Genomic DNA, 18,916 nt, shown 5'->3' on the forward strand with positions numbered 1-18,916 from the left:
TTTGCATCGACTGCATTCGCATCAACGAAAACGACGAAAACAACAAGTACGACGATTGCGACAAGGACACCGGGAGACTTACAGCTCATAACTGCTTGAGCAAGCCAGTTGTTGCGTTGCTTGGCATGTCGCGTTAAGGCGAACAGTTGTCCCGGTGGCTTCGTCACGTGGACGATGTTCCATATTGAAATATGGGAAGTAGCAGCGCGCCTTGACTTTCATAGAGCATGATGGCCGCTACTCTAGATGACGGCGAGACTAGGAGACTAGGGAGAAGGAAGTGACGGCAACGACACAGCAAACGCAGATTGGGTGTTGATTTCGTTTTCTTCTGTCAACATCCAATCTGCGTTTGCTGTGTCGTTGACGTCACTTCCTTCTCCCTAGTCTCCTGGGAGTCCAAAAAGCGCAACATAGCACCCCAGACTGCTCTGTAAAAAGGAATACCTACTTCTGCGGAAAAAAAAACTGCTGCTCCTAGACGGAAGCCCGCGGTGATGGTGGGTCAGGCCGTGCTGGCAAAACAGAGCTAAAGAATCGGAGTTTTACTCATTGGTAAGTCGACTTGTGCTTTTCTGCGAGCAGGTTTCTGGAATACTTTTTCTCTGCAGACCCTCTTTATGCTGCACAGGGACCCGGAGCAGTTTCGAAGATATTACCGGATAATGCCGAACGCCTTCGAAAGGCTCCACGCTCGCCTGGAAGCAAAGCTTACGAAGCAATATGTCGTCAGAGAGCCCATTTCGTCGCGGGTGCGGCTTGCTATCACTTTGAGGTAAAATGGTATTCTCTTTAAACTGCACTGTTTGGAGTGAATACGAGGTGCAATTAAACTGGTTTATATGGCGAACTCATTACTAGTTTCTCGGCTTCCAGACATTAATATACACAGCAATGTTTTTGTTTTTATTCAGGTACCTGTCATTGGCAACGTCAATGCAGGATCTTGCACTGCAATTCAAGGTTGGAGTGTCAACAGTGGCATACATCGTGCATGAGAGATATCCGCACATATGAAAGGTGCTTCGCCCAAAACACATGAAGGTAACCAAAGAAATCTGATTTTGTTTTTGGTAACTTGTGGAAAAGAGGACAGTTTCACATGGAGCTATTTTAGTTTCGATTTCGCAGTTGCGACGGCGCTGTTGCGGCAAACAGGCAGGTTCAATGCGATTATGAAATAATCGGAGCTGCGTCAATTGTCAAACATCTTTCGTAACGTCACCAGCGCCGCTGCGACGGTACGAAAAGACAGCCAAAAAAACGCGCCTCATCCAAAACCAACCGTATTTTTAATGTCGCATGCATGCTGTGAAAGAGTCGCTGGCGTCTCGTAATGAAAAAAAAAAAACACTTCAAAATGGAGGTGGTATTCGGTCGTGTGGTATTCACGGGGGGCCATATCTTGCGCCGGTTGCTGTTGAGAGCACGTGCTGTTAGTGAATTCGCACAACGCTTCTGCAACGTATATTTCATACCGTCAAGATTGTTTATCTTTGCCAGCAGTACGTAGCAGTTCTTTTTGAGCTCTAGCTGCGAATAATGCGCGCCAGTACGGCGTCCACTAAGTACCGCTTTTAAAGATGTAGATCATTACGAACAACAAGACTCACAGTGGTGGTGTTGGGAAATTGATGAAGTCAAGTTCCCCCCCCCCCCCCCCCTGCCCCGGTGCAGTCTTTCTACACACTACCAAAGCACGGAATCATCCTGAATTCTAAATCAGGGGGTGTTGCAATTATTCGGGTTGGGGGGGGGGGGGGGGGGGAGGCTGTTGGGAGGGGGTGGCCTTAGGTCTAGATGCATTGGTCAAGAAATTCTGGGGGATGTCGCCCCCAACCTGGAGATAAATAGGGGCTGTTGGAAGGGGCTGGCGTTAGGTTTATATACATTGCTTAAGACATTCTGGGGGGGGGGGGGGGGGGGTCACACCCCACCTGGAGATAATTATGGGAGTCAGGTGTACAAATCACTGCAGCAAACTCGTCCTTTACAGCTGCTCCTAACTATTCGCAGCCGAAATATCTAAATGAATCATGTTGAAAGCTGTACTGTTAAAAATGGTTTCTCAAAAAGTTTACACAACAGAGTGCCATTGATTTGTGATTATAGGGACGAACTTGGCGAAGGGAGGGCTGCAGACCTGAGGATATTGAGGGCCCCACTGCTATTACTGTGCCACCTTCGAAAGACGGGGTCACACATTACGCATCCTACGAATACAGTTTGCAGACAAATAGTAATTCGAGGCACCGCAGCATCCCTGCTTTGTATGTCGCACGGCAACCAATGAAAGGAGCAGCCTGGCAGGCGGCTTATAAAGCACGGATGCGTCAGTGAGTCGCGTTTGATCGATGTCTGTAGACTGTTTTTTGTCTTTTGTATAAGCAGTCTGACACCGGCCTGACTTGGGCATAATATGATAGCTTACAAAAGTAGGTGGTGAGTGCCTGGAGCTGGGCTAGTTGGTTAAACATGCTTCTGAAAGTTTCCAACTGAACGTAGAAAAACAGTATATATATATATATATTTTATGTATATATAAAAACTAAAAGTGGAAGCCGTTTACAACTCCCTGTAACACCGAATTAGAGAGCAGCTCTTGAGGAGGAGGAGGGAAGGGTACTGGGGGGAGGTCACGTGACCTTGGGGGTCACGTGACGACGCCGATGATGCCATCAGTGACGTCACTGATGACGTCATCAGTGACGATGACGATGCTAATTCCGATGACGTCATCAGTGACGTCACTGATGATGTCATCAGCGATGATGACGATGGCGATGCGGATGTCAGTGACGTCATCAGTGGCGTCACTGATGACGTCATCCGTGATGATGACGATGACGATGCGAATACCGGTGACGTCATTCGTGACGTCACTGATGACGTCATCAGTTATGATGACGATGACGATGCGGATGCCGGTGACGTCATCAGTGACGTCACTGATGACGTCATCAGTGATGATGATGATGATGCGGATGCCGGTGACGTCATCAGTGACGATAACGTCATCGGGGAGGTCACGTGACCTCAGAGGGGGGTCACGTGACCTCGGAGGAGGGGGTCACGTGACCTCGAGGGGGGGTCTCGTGACCTTGGGGTGACCTTGGGATGACATTGAGATGACCTTGGTTACGCCGACGCCAACGGCGACGCCGACGCCGCTCAAGCCGGGAACGGGCCCCTAAGAGCTGCGCTCTAAAAACGGAGCGAGGGAGAAAACAAAAAACAAACAGACACACGGCTTTTCAGATTCGGTTACAAAAGTATTCGCAATATTTAAGCGTCAACAAGTATTTCTCATATTTGAGGATGCAATCATTACCAGTATTACTATAGGTAAAGTAAGATTACATGAACGGCTTTTAAATAACAACGTAAAACCATGTCTGAACTTTGTGCTGTACTTCTAGCTCCCATCAAAAATCACAGACTAAGGGAAATTGCCGAGGGCTTTGAGACAGGCCGGAATTTGCCTCATTGTGTGGGGAACGTTGACGGAAAACACGTACATATCGAAGCCCTTGCCGATTCTGGAAGATTGTACTCTAACTACAAGGTGCTGTATATGTGTCTACAAATTTACTTTAACACATACCATGTTTTGCAAGAGCGCATGAAGTGACGTAAAATTCGTCTTTTCAGGGTAACCTACTCTATAGTGCTGATGGCCGTCGTGGACAGCAAGTCGAGGTTCATGGCCACAGACGCTGGAGTGTATGGCCACCAAAGTGATTGTGGCGCCTTCAAGGCATCAAGGATAGGACAGTGCCTCAGTCAAGCTGCCTTGAATTGTCCACCACCAAAACTGCTGCCATCTTCCCATGTTATCGCCGCGTCCGTCTTCGTTGGAGACGAGGCATTGCAACTGAGGTCGGACTTTCTGAGGCCCTGTCCTGGTTGATACCTCAGCGATTATCTAAAAATATTAAACTATCGACTGTGTAGAGCGAGGTAACCTTTCGAATTGTTGCACTTGCATTATAATAACAAAAATCACAGTGTTGTCTTTGTCCCATTTCCAGAAGGTGCGTCGAGAACGCATTCAAGATTTTGGCTACTAGATTTTGCATCTTCCGCAGGCCAATCGACCTCCTCCCAGATCACGCCACTGCAGTCGTCCGCGCAGCTTGTGTACTGCACAACTACCTACAAGACGACAAGTTGCACACGCTAAATGCCTATGCTGATTGAAGTCGACCACTTCGGCAACATCATTGATGGCCGGTGGCGCAAGGAGGTCTCTCAACAGACAAACGCGTTGCTCCACCAACCGAGGCTGAGATCGCGGCACGTCGACCAATCTGCCCGAAAATGCAACACAGTGGCCACCGCAGTGAGAAACCTGCATTGCAGGTACTTTGTAAAGGAAGCTGCAGTGTCATGGCAAAGGAACTGCGCTGGACTGAAATCCTTAAGTAGTGTCAGCGGTATGGGGATAAATCACGAAGTTTTCAAGTTTTAGAGCGCAGCTCTTAGGGGCCCGTTTCCAGCCTGAGCGGCGTCGGCGTCGGCGTCGGCGCCGCCGTCGGCGTCAGCGTAACCGGGGGGGGGGGGGGGGGTCACGTGACCCCCCCCCGAGGTCACGTGACCCCCCGAGGTCCCGTGACCCCCCCCCCCCGAGGTCCCGTGACCCCCCCGAGTTCACGTGACCCCCCCGAGGTCACGCGACCCCCCCGAGGTCACGTGACCCCCTCCCCGAGGTCACGTGCCCCCCCCTGAGGTCACGTGACACCCCCCCCCCGCGAGGTCACGTGACCCCCCTCCCTCGAGATCACGTGACCCCCGGGGTCACGTGACTACCCACAGGTGACGTGACTCCCCTCAGTACCCTTCCCTACTCGTCCTCAAGAGCTGCGCTCCAATTCGGCATTACAGGGATTTGTAAACGGCTTGCATTTTTTTTGTGTGTGAGGATCGTCTGACCTATTTCGAGTGGAACAGGGAGCTGAGGCCACCATTAAAACAATATTGTGCCGCTGCGAGTTAGCTACCTTTGAACAGGCGCTCTGGTGAGAGACGGCTTCCGTGTGAGGCCCAGTAGGACTTCGAACAGAGAAAGTGAAACATCTGTCTTGTACCAAGACCGGTGCTACTGGAGGGGGATGAAATTAGGGACTTTCCCTGTTCATGTACGCTCTTAATGTGCTTAACTAGGAGTGGACGTAATTTATACTCTGCCACCCGTGGAGGAGTGACACAGTCCTCTCAGATCCTTGGTTGGTTAAGTGGGACGAGTGTTTTCAGTGCACGTGCTGCAAGATCCTGAACTGAGGCGCAGTCCTTAAAGGGAAGCCGGAACACTTCTTTAAAAAAAAATTAGAGCTTGATTCTAGCGTAGTTTTATCCCGTGGATATGAATATCGCGTTCGTTTTCCCCGAAGATGTAACTAAACGCGAAAAAACGCGAAAAACACCCGACCCGTCGTGGCGTCATAAGAGGGCCTTTCGGCCGAAAAGCTCGTGTCGCTCAAAGGCCGCGCATGCAATCCCTAGCTTGCCAATTGTATTCCCCCGTACTAGCACAAGTGTTAACATCTTTTTCTGCCCTTCTTAAAAAAAAATAGCAAGAGTACGCGTGCATAGCTTTGGTGGACGCTGCTGGAAGAAAGATTCCGAAAACTCCTTTTGTGGCGACACGCTCCTGGAAGGAGGGCCTTCGGTGGTACTTTGAAAATGATTTTCTGCAACCTCCATGCACCAAATTATAAAAGACATAATTTCGATATTCGAGATCCTGGAGGTGAAATGAAGACGATTTAAGTGTGTTTTCTCAAATACAAAACCGCTTCAGCCTCCCTTTAACTTGGCGTGTGAGAGTTATTTGAGTAGTCTCCGAAGTATGTGCATTTAGGTGGTTCAGGTAGATCTGCAACGTGCTGGAGGTAAGGTAGTGTTGAGAGGGAGTGTGTTTGTACACGCCAAAGAAGCGTGGCATCTGCCCCCTCTGAAGTGTGGGGTGGGCTGTAGGGCGTTATGTGGTTACGACGAAACTATAACAAAAGGCACGGCGAGTTTCCTTCTCGTCGTGCCTTGCGTTGTAGCTTCCGGGTCACGTAGGGGTCAATTTCGTCTGGCCATTGACAAGGGGTACTCGGATCGTCGGCGGCGTGCGTAGATGAGTGGGCGGCCTTGCAACACCGGCGCACAACGCAAATATTTGCCTTTTGGCGCCGGTGCACCCCATGACTCCAACAACGTGTTATGTTCCTCTTTATTCATATTTGATGTCTGCCAAAAAGGTGAACCTGTACTTGACTCTTTTTCTTTTGTAATTGCAACTTTTTTGTCTTTTGTTAGTTGTTATCTTTCAACATTTAAAGCGAGCAATAAAAAATTTATTCCTGGATCACCCCTGCCTCATATCATCTCTCTAGTTCATTTCCACCCCGGACCTGTTGCCAACAAATCAGTCAATTTTTTGTAGAAAATGGGCTGTGGTCTTTGCCTCTTTTACGGACAAACTGGCGGACACTTTTTGTGGCAGGTATAGCCCAAAGTAGATCGACAGGGTTCTGGCTGATTCCCCACAGGGTGAGGTGCTATTTTACTCTTTTCGTTGGACCTACGCTGCCCAATCGGGTGTTTACTTAACACAGAATGTGTTTTATCGGCCGACTTTCACGAAATGAACGACACGCTGGACGGGCAAAACACATTCTGTACTTCCTCAGTGTAGGTCAACATGAACCAGCTAACGTAAATGTTTAGCTTTTCTTTTAATTCAAAACAATATTAGCGATTACGAACATGACAAAAACTGAAGATAAAGGAAACGACATAAATAAAAAAACCACAGGGTTTGAGATGCAAAAAAAGCCAAAACAATCATGTTTGTGAAATACTCGCAAACTATGCACGAAACCAAATTGTCACAGGATTTATATGGCAAATGTCACGCGTGGCACGTGTGACATTTGCGTAGGGGATTCATTGAATAGTAGAAAGACCCTTTCTTGAAATTTGTTTGGGGATCTGACACGAAGGTCTGTCAAGAAACCGAGAATCGCTGATCGGCACCTTGTAATTAAAGCCATTTTACACGCGTGTCGCTCGCGTAGCACGCGTGCAGCGCGTTTACCCATCAATAGTTGTTGTCACTATACGTAAAAACGTGAAGCTCGATTTTTATCAAATGGCTTTAATAACAAGGCGCTGTTCAGCGTTTCTCGGTTTCCAGACACACCTTGGCGTCATCTGCAAACAGATTTAAAGAAAGGATCTTCCTACTATGCCACGAGTCCCTTATGCAAAGTGATCGAACAGAAGCGTCAATTGTTATCGCCTGCAATTTTACAAAGGAAGCAACCATAACCCTCGCGTAGTACGCAAACGCTAGTTCGTTTTAATGCCGAACTGAAGCTTACACCCCCCGGCGAAAAATATTCACGTATAAGAAGCACATCCGCCGCCCCACCCCCGCAGCGAATTTTGAAGACGACGACGTAGGTGACGCATTTTTCGTATTTTTGATTCTTACGTTGCTATGACCACCATGACGTCTTTCACGAGCCGCGTTTGATTGGCTGTCCGTCCCCTTCGCAAGAGCGGCCGTTCGCAAGTAAAGTTTGGCAAAATACGGAGTTGCGAATTAGTCGAATTCGCACCGAAACTGCGTTGTGCCGCAAGAACGGCGTCGCAATTGCGAAATCGCAGGCAAATTCGCACCATGTGAATCAGGCATTACTGCACCACGTGGTCGATTCCACTCCGTAGCTCGATGTTGAGGACTGCTACGGCCGGGTCCGTCCGGAGGCTGCCGTGGACTCCGAGGAGAGGATTCACTCCAAAACACAAAGATACTGAAAAAGCGAATTTATTCGGCTCCTGTGCCACCACGCTGTGCCCGTCGGCCAAACTAATAAAATAAAGGAACGGAAAAAGGTCGGCGCTGTCGCATTAGACAGATTCACCTGGAGGGGGCCAACGCTGCCGCATTAGGCAGATTCGTGAAAAGGGGAAAGCTCCAAAAAGAACGAGGCTCCGTGGCCCAGAGCCTTCCCCGACGAGAGTCTCGGCCGCCGTTCGCGGGCCGCTTATCTAGCCAGCAGAAAGTGGACGCGCTCGGGGTAGGTAGTGTGGCTTATACCGCAGATGGGCCGCGTCCACAATCACTTCCGAAGGGTGCGCCGGAGGCACTTTCACCCAAAAGGCCGAGGAAAGGCACGCCCTCTTCGAGGAATGCGGCCTTACCCCTGTATCCGGGATGACGTCGCCATAACGCTCCAACGGCCTGCTTGTGCTAGGCCTAGATAGGGAGACGGGGAACACGCGGTTCCTACAAAGCCATAGGTCGGCATTTTAAGCTGTCCTCACTCAAACTCACGATCACTATTTTTTCCTCAATCAGAACTCACGCCCACTCACGATCACGATTTATTCAAAATAGGATCATCACCCGGACTCACCCTCACGGCTCAACGCAAAACCAAAACTCACTCGCCGTCATCATCACGGTCGTCACGCTCACAGATCATCACGGTCATCACGCTCACAGGTCATCACGAATCATCAGACTCGCAGGTCATCACACTCACAGTTCCTCACGGTCCTCACATTCACAGGTCATCACACTCACAGATCCTCACGGTCCTCATACTCACAGGTCATCACGGTCCTCACGGCACTCACACTCTCAGCTCCTCACGGTCCTCAATGTTACAGGTCATCATGCTCATCACACTCACAGGTCCTCACACTCACAGCTCCTCACGGTCCTCACACTCGCAGATCCTTGCGGTCCTCACAATCACACAGGTTCTCACGGTCCTCACACAGGTCTTCACGCTCATCACACACACAGGTCCTCACATTCACAGGTCATTGCGCTTGCAGGCTGCTTTCTTTGTGCTTTTCTTTTGTTTCTCTCAAGCCTTTGGTTTGTCTTCGCGTGAGTCGTGCGGCGGGGAAACTTCTGAGCCACTCATCCAATTTGAAAGAAATGTACTATGTTAATGTTTATGCTCCGCAGATTTCTACCAAATTTCGTAAACCTGGATGAATTACGAAAGAAACTAAATGCAAGCTGACGAAAGTTTAACTTTCGCCTGCTGACAAGGGCGGCGGGAAAACAGAAACGCGCCTTCCGACAGGTTACACAAACAATGTTGCAGTGATTAGAACATCGCCTCGCTGTGCATACCTCGCTCATTTGTACACAGATAAACAATCACTACATATATCACCTCCGTTACTTTTTTTGTGCCACCCACAGGTACTTCTACGGAAGTTTACGCAGAATGTATGTATAGTAAACATATGGGCATCGACCCATAATTTTTTTTTTTTTGTGTGTGTGTGGGGGGGGGGGGGGGGAGAACGGTTATATTAGGTAGGGTGGTTGCACATGACGACGGTTTGAAATCTCACCATAATCCCTGTTGACAGTGGTGTCTGTCAGTCGTATGCTATTCTATGAACAGAGGCCGCGGTGGCCGAGTTCTCTTCTCACTTGAGTTGCTTCTGATTTTGTTGATCGACCGTGCTTGCCGGAGTAGTCTGCGATTTAAGGAGAATCATCGGCTGGCATTGTTTTTCAGTCATCTCGGCCTTTATAAAATACTGTCAGCATTCATTATCTTGATACATGCAGCCGTCCTTGAATTGATTTCGTTTGGATTGGTTTGACTTTGGCATGACTTTGCTTGGTTTGGTTTGGAGTGCTTTGGGGGTTTGCGGCCGTCCCCATGCGGTTCTTTGTCGCGCTCTCGATCATGTAAGGCGCGCCACTTTTCATGTGGCAAGCCGCGCCATTCTTGACACGCAGTTTTATAATGGGCAATCAGTTCGTCGAACAAGGTTTCATAGACAAATTGTTTCATCGACACTGCGATGTTTCATCGGCAGATCATTTCTTCAACATTTGTTTCATCAATGTGTCATCCGAAGATCGTTTCTTCGACATTCGATGCTCGACAGAGCTTATTACTCAGCCACCATATTACTACATTTCGTCTACACTTTTTTTGTTCGTTTTGTTTTACTCGTACGTCTAACGACTTTTTTCTTTCTCTCTCTTTCATCGACGCGGCGTTGGCTCCTTGACGTCATGCGTTCTTCGCGTGTTTGCAGCGCACTACGGTGTCCGCTTCGGACAGGGCGCAGGTGGCGCAAGCGCAAATGCTCCTCACTTTTTGTACGCATGCAGTGCAGTGTGCTGTGCGTGGTGTTGGCTGTGCGCATACGTCGCTTACGTTGCTGGAGTGGTGCGTGCGGCGCGGCGGCCTTTTGCACACGTATGACCGTTTGGCCGCGTGCTCGGCCTGTCTAGCGGATATTGGTTTACGAAAGGAGCGTGCCCTATAGGGGGGGGGGGGAACTGAGGCTCGGAGCTCGGCAGCCAGACGGTCGGACGTAATTGTTGCTTTCTGTCGTGCTTTTGGCCGCGTGCACACTTGACGCTCGCAAGATGCTGAATCATTCCAAACTTTTTCTAAAAGGAGTTTTTCTCGACGCAGTGGTGGCTTAGTATACCGCTCATTTTTTGTAGCGTCATGTGAGACTTATTTTGTGCCCAATAATGCACGCGAAATTCCAAAACTGACGTTTTGCAAGTGTTCCGAAATAGGTAGTGACGTAGAGGTTAATCTGTCGGTTTTGGTGGTCTTTAAAAGTCCAATGAACGCGGTATTTGCATTGTTATAGAGTCGGAGCATAAGGAGTTTGAGCGAATATAGGGGGCACTCCGATCGATCCAACATGGCGGAAAAGAGGGGTATAGGTTTGCGGCGCCCGTAGATCGGTAGCGTATAAATTAAACAAAGCGTGCTGTTCTGTTTGTTTACGTGTGCGAGACGGTCATCGCTTCAACCAAGACCTACCGTGATGCTACAAATGAAGTGTTCAAGCCAGTCGAAGGCAAGCAATTTTGCCATAGTCAAGATATGTGTGCAAGTGTTCGACGTGAGCTCTCACGCTGGTGCAGCTGTCATCAAGTTGAACCGAATGTACTTGGGTCCAAAGAAAGGTGCACATCAACAATGTTGGCGCGTTGAAACTATGACGCGTACTTTATCTAAAACTAAACTTATCGGTCTGCGGCTACAAACATTTTCGTTGACGTTGCTTAGATGAAGTAACCATTCAGGCCTCGCATTAAACGGCGTTGCGAACTTTTCGGTTGTTCTAGTTAATAGTGCTAAAAAGCGGTTGGATGGAAAGTATGACAGCTACAGCATACAAGGGACGACTGAGGTCTTTATCCTGCGTTCTATGTATGGAAACATCGGTATCTTTGGTGTTATATTGCGATCAGCTGGTCGCCGATCGTCCTGTTTTTATGCATAATGTAAACAAGCCCCGGAAGCGCCAATCTCATTTCGATGTGCTTGTGCACCCCTACAAGCCTCCTTTTGGCTCTTGTGGAAAGCTTTATTGTAATAGCAATAGTCTCATCGGCCGTTCGAGTTGTATGTACCACAGTGATATCTGCTGTGTGCGATCTGCAAAATAAACAAGTCTGTATTAAATGCCAGAAAGAGAACAAAGGTAAAGCTTTTTTAACTTTTTTTTTCTTTTTACAAAAGAGGGCAAAGCTTCTGAAACAAGAGCAACCTAAGCTGATATTTGAGTGTGCTCAAGAATGAATGGCAAAAGGTGCTTATGCTAAGTGGTAGATGTACACAGTTAATTTTCTTTTGCCTCTGCATTGTAAATTGAAAGATATATGTATCAGCAGAAGGCACGTGTCCTTTTGAAAATGTATTTTATTAGGGCAAAAATAAGTTTTCATACACAACCGAAGAGTTCGCAACATCATTTAATGCGAGGCCTGAATGGTTACATCATCTAAGCAACGTCAACGAAAATGTTTGTAGCCGCAGACCGATAAATTTAGGTTTAGATAAAGTATGCGTCATAGTTTCAGCCTCAAACGCCAAACATTGTTGATATATACCTTTCTTGATGACAACTGCACCAACGTGAGACAGCCCACGTCGTCGAACACTTGCACCCATATCATGACTAGGGTATGGCAAGATTTCTTTCTTGAAGTGAAGATCATCTCGCTACGACTAGCTACGACCACACACCGCAGCGATGCAGGCGTCGAAGGGGTGCATCGCAGTCAGTCGCCGTCACCCGACGCTGCTCGTTTGACATTCACGGCTTTCCGTCCAGGTGCTTCGTTTGTACTTGGAACCAAATGTTATTTACTGTGCTTGTGTCTGTGCTCAGTGGCTGGATATGGGCCTCAAGAGCAGTTCTTCAGGCTCAATAGCATTCGCCGAAGAACTAGCGAAGAAAATGCCACCCAGGAAAAAAAGCACGAAGACACAACGCACCAGCTTGGTGGACTCTGCACTGGTCGCGGAAACCAGGCCCTGCGGAGTATACACCAAATGCAAACTATCTAAAAAAAATCATTTTTAGGTTCAAATTGGCTTCTGCGGACTAAACGCCTCGACACTGCCTGTTATTATGCATTGTATATTCACCACTGTTTGTTGCGGCTTGAGACTGCCTTCCTGTAATGATGCAGAGGGGTCAACTGAACCTTGAAATAAACATATTTAAGCACATCTAGACACGATGTTCCTTAAAGCCAGATGGTCAGGGAAAAGGTGTGCCATTACCTAATTTGCCAACAGCACACCAATGGTCACAATCAAAACTCACCGAGTCAATGGGCAGTTTTCCACCGCATTATCGCCGTGTAATCACCCATTTGGTCCATTAAAAACCTTGAGGCTGTAGCCACCAGCACACCCATTCTAGATCTGGAAAGCTTATGCTGTAGACGAAATTCCCATATCATCACATTTTTAGCAAACTGAATGGTCCCACCTGTTACACTTTTAGCTTTGGAAGTAAACCAGTTCACAATACCACCAGTGGCATACATCGTGCCAAGCATTAGTGCCGCGTGTGGCAGCACAATGTCCTAACTAGGGAAGCAAACTTAATCGATCGTGTTGATTAAGGCACCTAGATACGGGAGAAATTATCAATCAATCAAAGAAGGACCCTCGAAAGGGAAGTTTTCTCGCCGAACGAACATTACTTTTTATTGGGCGTTCCGCAATGTAAGGTCGAAGACATTCACTCCGTGATCGGTACAGAAGCATTTGCTCAGTAGTCGGTCGTGCGTGATAAAAACAACAACAAAAACAAAGGTGGATTAGAAACGCGATAGATTCGCCTTTGCACGGAGTACTTAAACTTAAAATCGTGTCAACATAAAGCGACTATGGCCCGCCATGCTAGCAGCTATCTTAAATTTTACCCGTGTAGTCGTCACACACCCGTGCACCAAACGAAAGCGTTGCTGCAAGCACCTCCGCCGTCAACATTGAGTCGCTGTTGAGTCTGAAGAACTGCTCTATGAGGTCCATATCCATCCACTGAGCACATACACAAGCACAGGAAATAAAACTCGGTTCCAAGTACAAGCGAAGAATCCGGGTGGAAAGCCCTGAATGCCAAACGATATGCGTCGGGCGACGGCGACTGACTGCGGTTGCGCTCCTTCGACGTCTGCATCGCTGCGGCGGGTGGTCGTAGCTAGTCGTAACAGATCGTGTCAGCTCTGTTGCTCGTACCGCAACACTAGAGCCGCGTAATATTCTTGCTGCTGAAGTTTATAAGCCTACGTTTGTGGCCAACCCATTTACACAAAGCCAACGCCCAGCTAACCTATCCCCCTCTTTCTCTTTCGGCGACCGGCCGCCAGGGCGGTGACATCGTCGCCGAAACTCCTTAATCGCCTACGTGGTCTGCTTTGCCATAGGGCAGCTGACCGCTTCTACGTGCGCGAGCTCTCGCTGGAAGCGTAATCCTATTTATATAGACCTTTTCACCCTCCGCCGCATGGGCGCTGCCATCTTGGAATCACGTGATGCGGCCGCCATTAGGTTGCTTCAACTTGTTGCTCCGCTCTCCCGTCTGCTCCTTGGCGGATGCGTTGAATTTGTGTTTTTCGTCGCGTTTCACCGCGTCTGTTGCCTTACTCCGTAAAGTGTCTTTCGATGCTTATACTTACCATCCAATTGCATTACATCATTGTGCGCGCAACTTCTGTAGTTGATTTTGTAACACGTGTTGAATATATTTTTTTTTTACCGTCGGCGTGCGGGATACGGGTGAAAAGATTTTATAGGAACAGGAATCAGCGTTAGCACTTGCGCACATTGAATACATATATGACCTGAAGAGAGCCTCGAGGGTTCAAACACCAATAACTTATGAGAACTGAGGTTTGGTTACTAATAAGAGCGGAACATTTGCAATAGGAAGCCCAATGTTATTATATATATGAGTGCGCATTGGCGTCAAGGAAGAAAACAAAAACACTCAGCGTAATTAGACACTTGTTTTTCCTGAAAACGTGCTGTTTTGTAGATCCAACAGATCGAAAACAGTTTCTTTTGGTTACACTAGGAAACTAGTGGACAAGGAGCGGGAACAAACATTTAGTTTGAATATTTTCTTATGCTAGAAATAATGGTACCTTAACATTAGGCAACTTGTTTGTTCGCAATATCACACCTATTTCTGTTTTACATTCTTAATCGCGTGTGTGATATAAGCATTCGTTTTATCGGTTTATTTATGAATTTCACGGAATTGTATATTGTGCTTGGTCCCATGTCCATAGTCTTTCAGTTGCTTCTGTAATATTTTAATATAACCATGCAGTTTCAATTAATTTATTTCAACACAAATATTTGAACTCCCCGCGTAAGAAACTGCCACAGACAGCTTGATAGTGCTTATGATTCATAAAATGTGACGCCGAAAAGAATCCTTCAGCATGAAAATCACCCGAGTGCAGCCGGTTGTCGACTTCGAATAGGTAGTTACTTTCAGTAGATGGCGACGACAAAATGTGCAAAGCGCATCGTTTGAAATCAGTGAACAGCTTTCTACAAAGGGCCATTGGACGGGTGGCGCCTGGCGTTCGACTTCAGCCAAACTTATCGGAGATCATTTCTTTTGCGCTCTTCAGTTTCATTCGGCAAATTTTATGGAAGAGGAATATCAGACTTTATTTGAGGTCTGGCATTCACTTATTTTACCATTCTCATACCTTGAGAACGTCGTAAGCAAATGTCCATATAACAAAAAGTTCATAAGGCCAATAATTTGAAATGCTGTAAATGAGTACTTTAGTTAAAGAAATTTCCTAGTCAGCCTATCAAAATATTTCTCGAGCGCTTAATTTCTTTAAATAAGACAGGCCGAAACAATATCACTTTTTGTATAGTATCTACGTGATTATATTAAACTTTTCTAGTCATTATAAAAGACGTTTCCAGTCTCTAAGTTAGAAAAGGCTGGTGTACGGAAACCAAACATCGAACAGTAAACTTGTCAGTTCATCTGTTTTTGGTGATTCAGCAGATTGTTAATCATGTTGTCGACCTGATTTTTCACTAAGCACTGATGCAATATAGTCTGTTGCAATATAAGATGATCAGTTCAATATCTGACTTGAGCGCTAGCTATCTACTTTCCCTACCACTCGGTGCACGCACAGCCAAAGCACGGTGGTAGGCAACGAGCGCACGCTGCGGGCGGAGCTTGTCCTGCTTTTAATTTTTTTTTCTCCTTGAAATTATTGTGCGCGGGTACGGCCGTGTACGATTGTAATCCCCCCTGTGCATCAGCGCAGTTGTTTCACCGCCGAACCTGGCCGAAATTAGTGATGGACGGAATCAGACGCATATAGTGTTAGTAAAAAAAGATCGCAATTTAGGCTCGAAACCCCTTCGTGCTTTGCCAAGTGGCTCAATACTATTGTTTCACTCGCTGTGTGCTTCTAGAAAGAAATTCATATCGCAAAATTTATCGAAAGTGGCATGAAACAGCATCACAATCGCGTGTACGTTGAAACCCAAACCGACCAAATCGAAGCAACCTAATGGATGGATGGATGGATGGATGAATACGGCTGAGCCCTTTGGATCGGGCGGTAGCTTACGCCAACTAGCCATTTTGTTTTACCATTTAAGCTTAGAATATTTAAATGTGAAATCTATATTCACTCCGCAGTGCAAAGAAAGTGAGGCTATGAAACCCCCTTGCTATCAGTGAATAAGAAAATACCTAGTTTTCTCTCGATTTCTGCCACCATTCACTTAATCTTTGCTTGGTAATCTCTACAGTCTTGAAATCCACTCTCCCTTCGCTGTCTCTAAAACCCAATGACTTTATTAAATCTATGTTGTCTTCGGTAGGCATAGGGTGAAGCCCTTTACAGTAGAGTATCAAGTGCTCAGCCGTCTCGTCCTCCTCTCCACAAGCAGTGCACACTGTATCAATTTCCTGGTACTTCTCTCTGTATGTTCTGGTTCGCTGAACACCCGTTCTTGCCTCAAACAGCAATGAGCTTCCCCTAGAATTGTCATAAATGCTTTCTTTGGCAATAACTCTTTTGTTTAATCTATAGCTTTCCAGAGCCGTCTTTGTCTGCATTCCCTCTAGCCACCGATCTCTTTCTGTGGCCTTAACTTTCTTCTTAACTGAGACTTGCTCTTCCGTATCCTCGCTATAGCCCAAAAACTTTCCTCTTAATTTCCTAGTGCGCTGTCTCCACTTTGTGTCTACACTCCTCATGTATAAATACCTGAAAACCTTTCGTGCCCATTGCTCCCCGTCCATTTGCCTCAACCTATCCTCAAATTCTACCTTGCTCACCGCTTCCCTGCTCTCAAATGATGCCCATCCCATGTCTCCTTGTACTCCCTGGTTTGGCGTTTTGCAATGTGCCCCCAAAGCCAGTCTACCTACTCCGTGCTGTTTTATTTCTAGTCTCGCATGCACTTCGGATTTCATGCATAGCACTGCGTTTCCAAAAGTCAAGCCAGGCACCATGACCCCTTTCCAAATCTCTCTCACCACCTCATACCTGTTGTAATTCCAAAGTGCTCTATTTTTCATTACAGCTGCATTTCTGTTGCCCTTACCTATTATATACTTTTCATGGTCTCTGAGATATTCTGCACCATCACATATCCATACTCCTAGATACTTGTATTTACTAGCTCTCTCAACTGTAATATTCTGTATCTTCAGCCTCTCAACTTCATCCTCGTTAAAAATCATGACTGCCGATTTTTCGCTACTGAATTCTAAACCTAATTCCTCTCCTTCCCTACCACAGATGCTCATTAATTCCTGCAACTCTGTCCTGTTGTTAGCCATTAGTACAATATCATCCGCATACATCAATCCCGGTAAGGATTGCTGAATTTTTTGGCCTAGCTTACTGTAAGAAAGGTTGAACCCAAGCCCACTCTTCTCTAGTCTATCCTCCAATCCTCTCAGATACAACATAAACAGCAAAGGCGATAACGGGCACCCCTGCCTAAGGCCTCGTCTTATCTCTATTTTCCCTGTCGCCTTTCCTTCCCATGTTATAATCACCTTGTTATCTTTGTAAATGTTCCTTAATAGTGCTGTTAGTCCTTCATCTAGGTTTAAGTTCTCCATTATGTCCCACAGGTTTCTTTGGTTCACATTGTCATAGGCACCCTTGATATCCAGAAATGCCAGCCAGAGCTGTCTGTTTTCTTTTTGCGCTATTTCTATACACTGTGTTAGAGAAAATAAATTGTCCTCCAACCTTCTTTGTTTTCGAAACCCGTTCTGTAACTCGCCCAGTATGCCCTCGCAATCTACCCATTCCTCCAGTCTGTTCTTTATAATCTGCATTACCAACCTGTAAATAACCGGTGTCACGGTTATAGGACGATAATTCCTAATATCAGACTTATCTCCCTTTCCCTTATATATCATACTCACCCTACTAAGCCTCCATTCATCTGGAATATTTCCCTTTGTTATCATGGTACTCACTACCTCCCTTAGTTTTGCCTTATAGATTTAGGACCCAAATTCTTCACCAGCTTGATAGGGATACCATCTGTGCCTGTCGACGTGACACTAGGGACTCTTCGTTCCGCCTTTTCCCATTCTCTTTGTCCAAAATCCGCGATGTTACAAACTGGACTGCTACTTCCTTCGGTTCTCCTATCTTCCACATGTACCCGTTCCCGAAATTTCTCCTCCATCACTGCTCCTATATATTGTATCGCATCATCTCCCTCTAATTGATCTCCCTGATGCGAGAGTATGAACTTCTGTCTAGCTTGCGTTGTTTCACCGAGTGAGTTCAAGTGCTCCCAAAACTTCTTGGCAGCGTTTCTATCTTTCTTACTTACATTACTCATCCATTCCTCACCCTTTCTCTGAATTTTCGCATTGATCAAACTGGATGCCTCTCGGCGACATGTTATAAAATTGTCCCATTTTCTTTTTACTTCCGTTTCGGACTCCCCACTACGCTTGGAATACCTGTGTTCTCTAGAGGCTTCCTGACGTTCTTGTATCGCTTGCTTCACTTCTTTGTCCCACCAACTTTTTGGTCTATGTCCTTGCTTCCCCTTTCGTTTACTCTTAACTTTGTCTAGTTCTAGAGCAAAAAGCCTAGTTAGGCTCTCATAGGTCCAATCTGTATGCCGTTGCCCTGAAACTGCTGCCTCTATTCTTTCAACAACTATTTCCAACTCTTTGTCGCTGCAGAAAGTTTGCTTTGAATTATGTTGTCTAGTTTCAGCATTTACTTCTCTGGCAAAATTCAGCTTAATACGTTTGTGATCACTACCAAGACTTTTGGAACCTTCTTCATCTATTTTCATTACTTGTAACTTACCATATATTTTGTGTGACATGAGTACGTAATCTATAGTTGAATGCAGATTGCCAGTTTCCCAAGTTATGTGCCCGTCACACTTCTGACTGGTATTACATAAAACTAAGTCATGTTTTTCCACCAGTTCTAGTAATATGCTTCCAGTTGAGTTCGTATACCCATCCAGACCCTCAATATGGGCATTCATGTCTCCCATAATAATTATTTCGGATCCTTCCCCTAGTTCACTAATGTCTCTTGATATGCAATCAATCA

This window comes from Ixodes scapularis, unplaced genomic scaffold, assembly GCF_016920785.2.
Source record: "Ixodes scapularis isolate PalLabHiFi unplaced genomic scaffold, ASM1692078v2 PGA_scaffold0__279_contigs__length_252992795, whole genome shotgun sequence".
NCBI classification, from domain to species: domain Eukaryota; kingdom Metazoa; phylum Arthropoda; class Arachnida; order Ixodida; family Ixodidae; genus Ixodes; species Ixodes scapularis.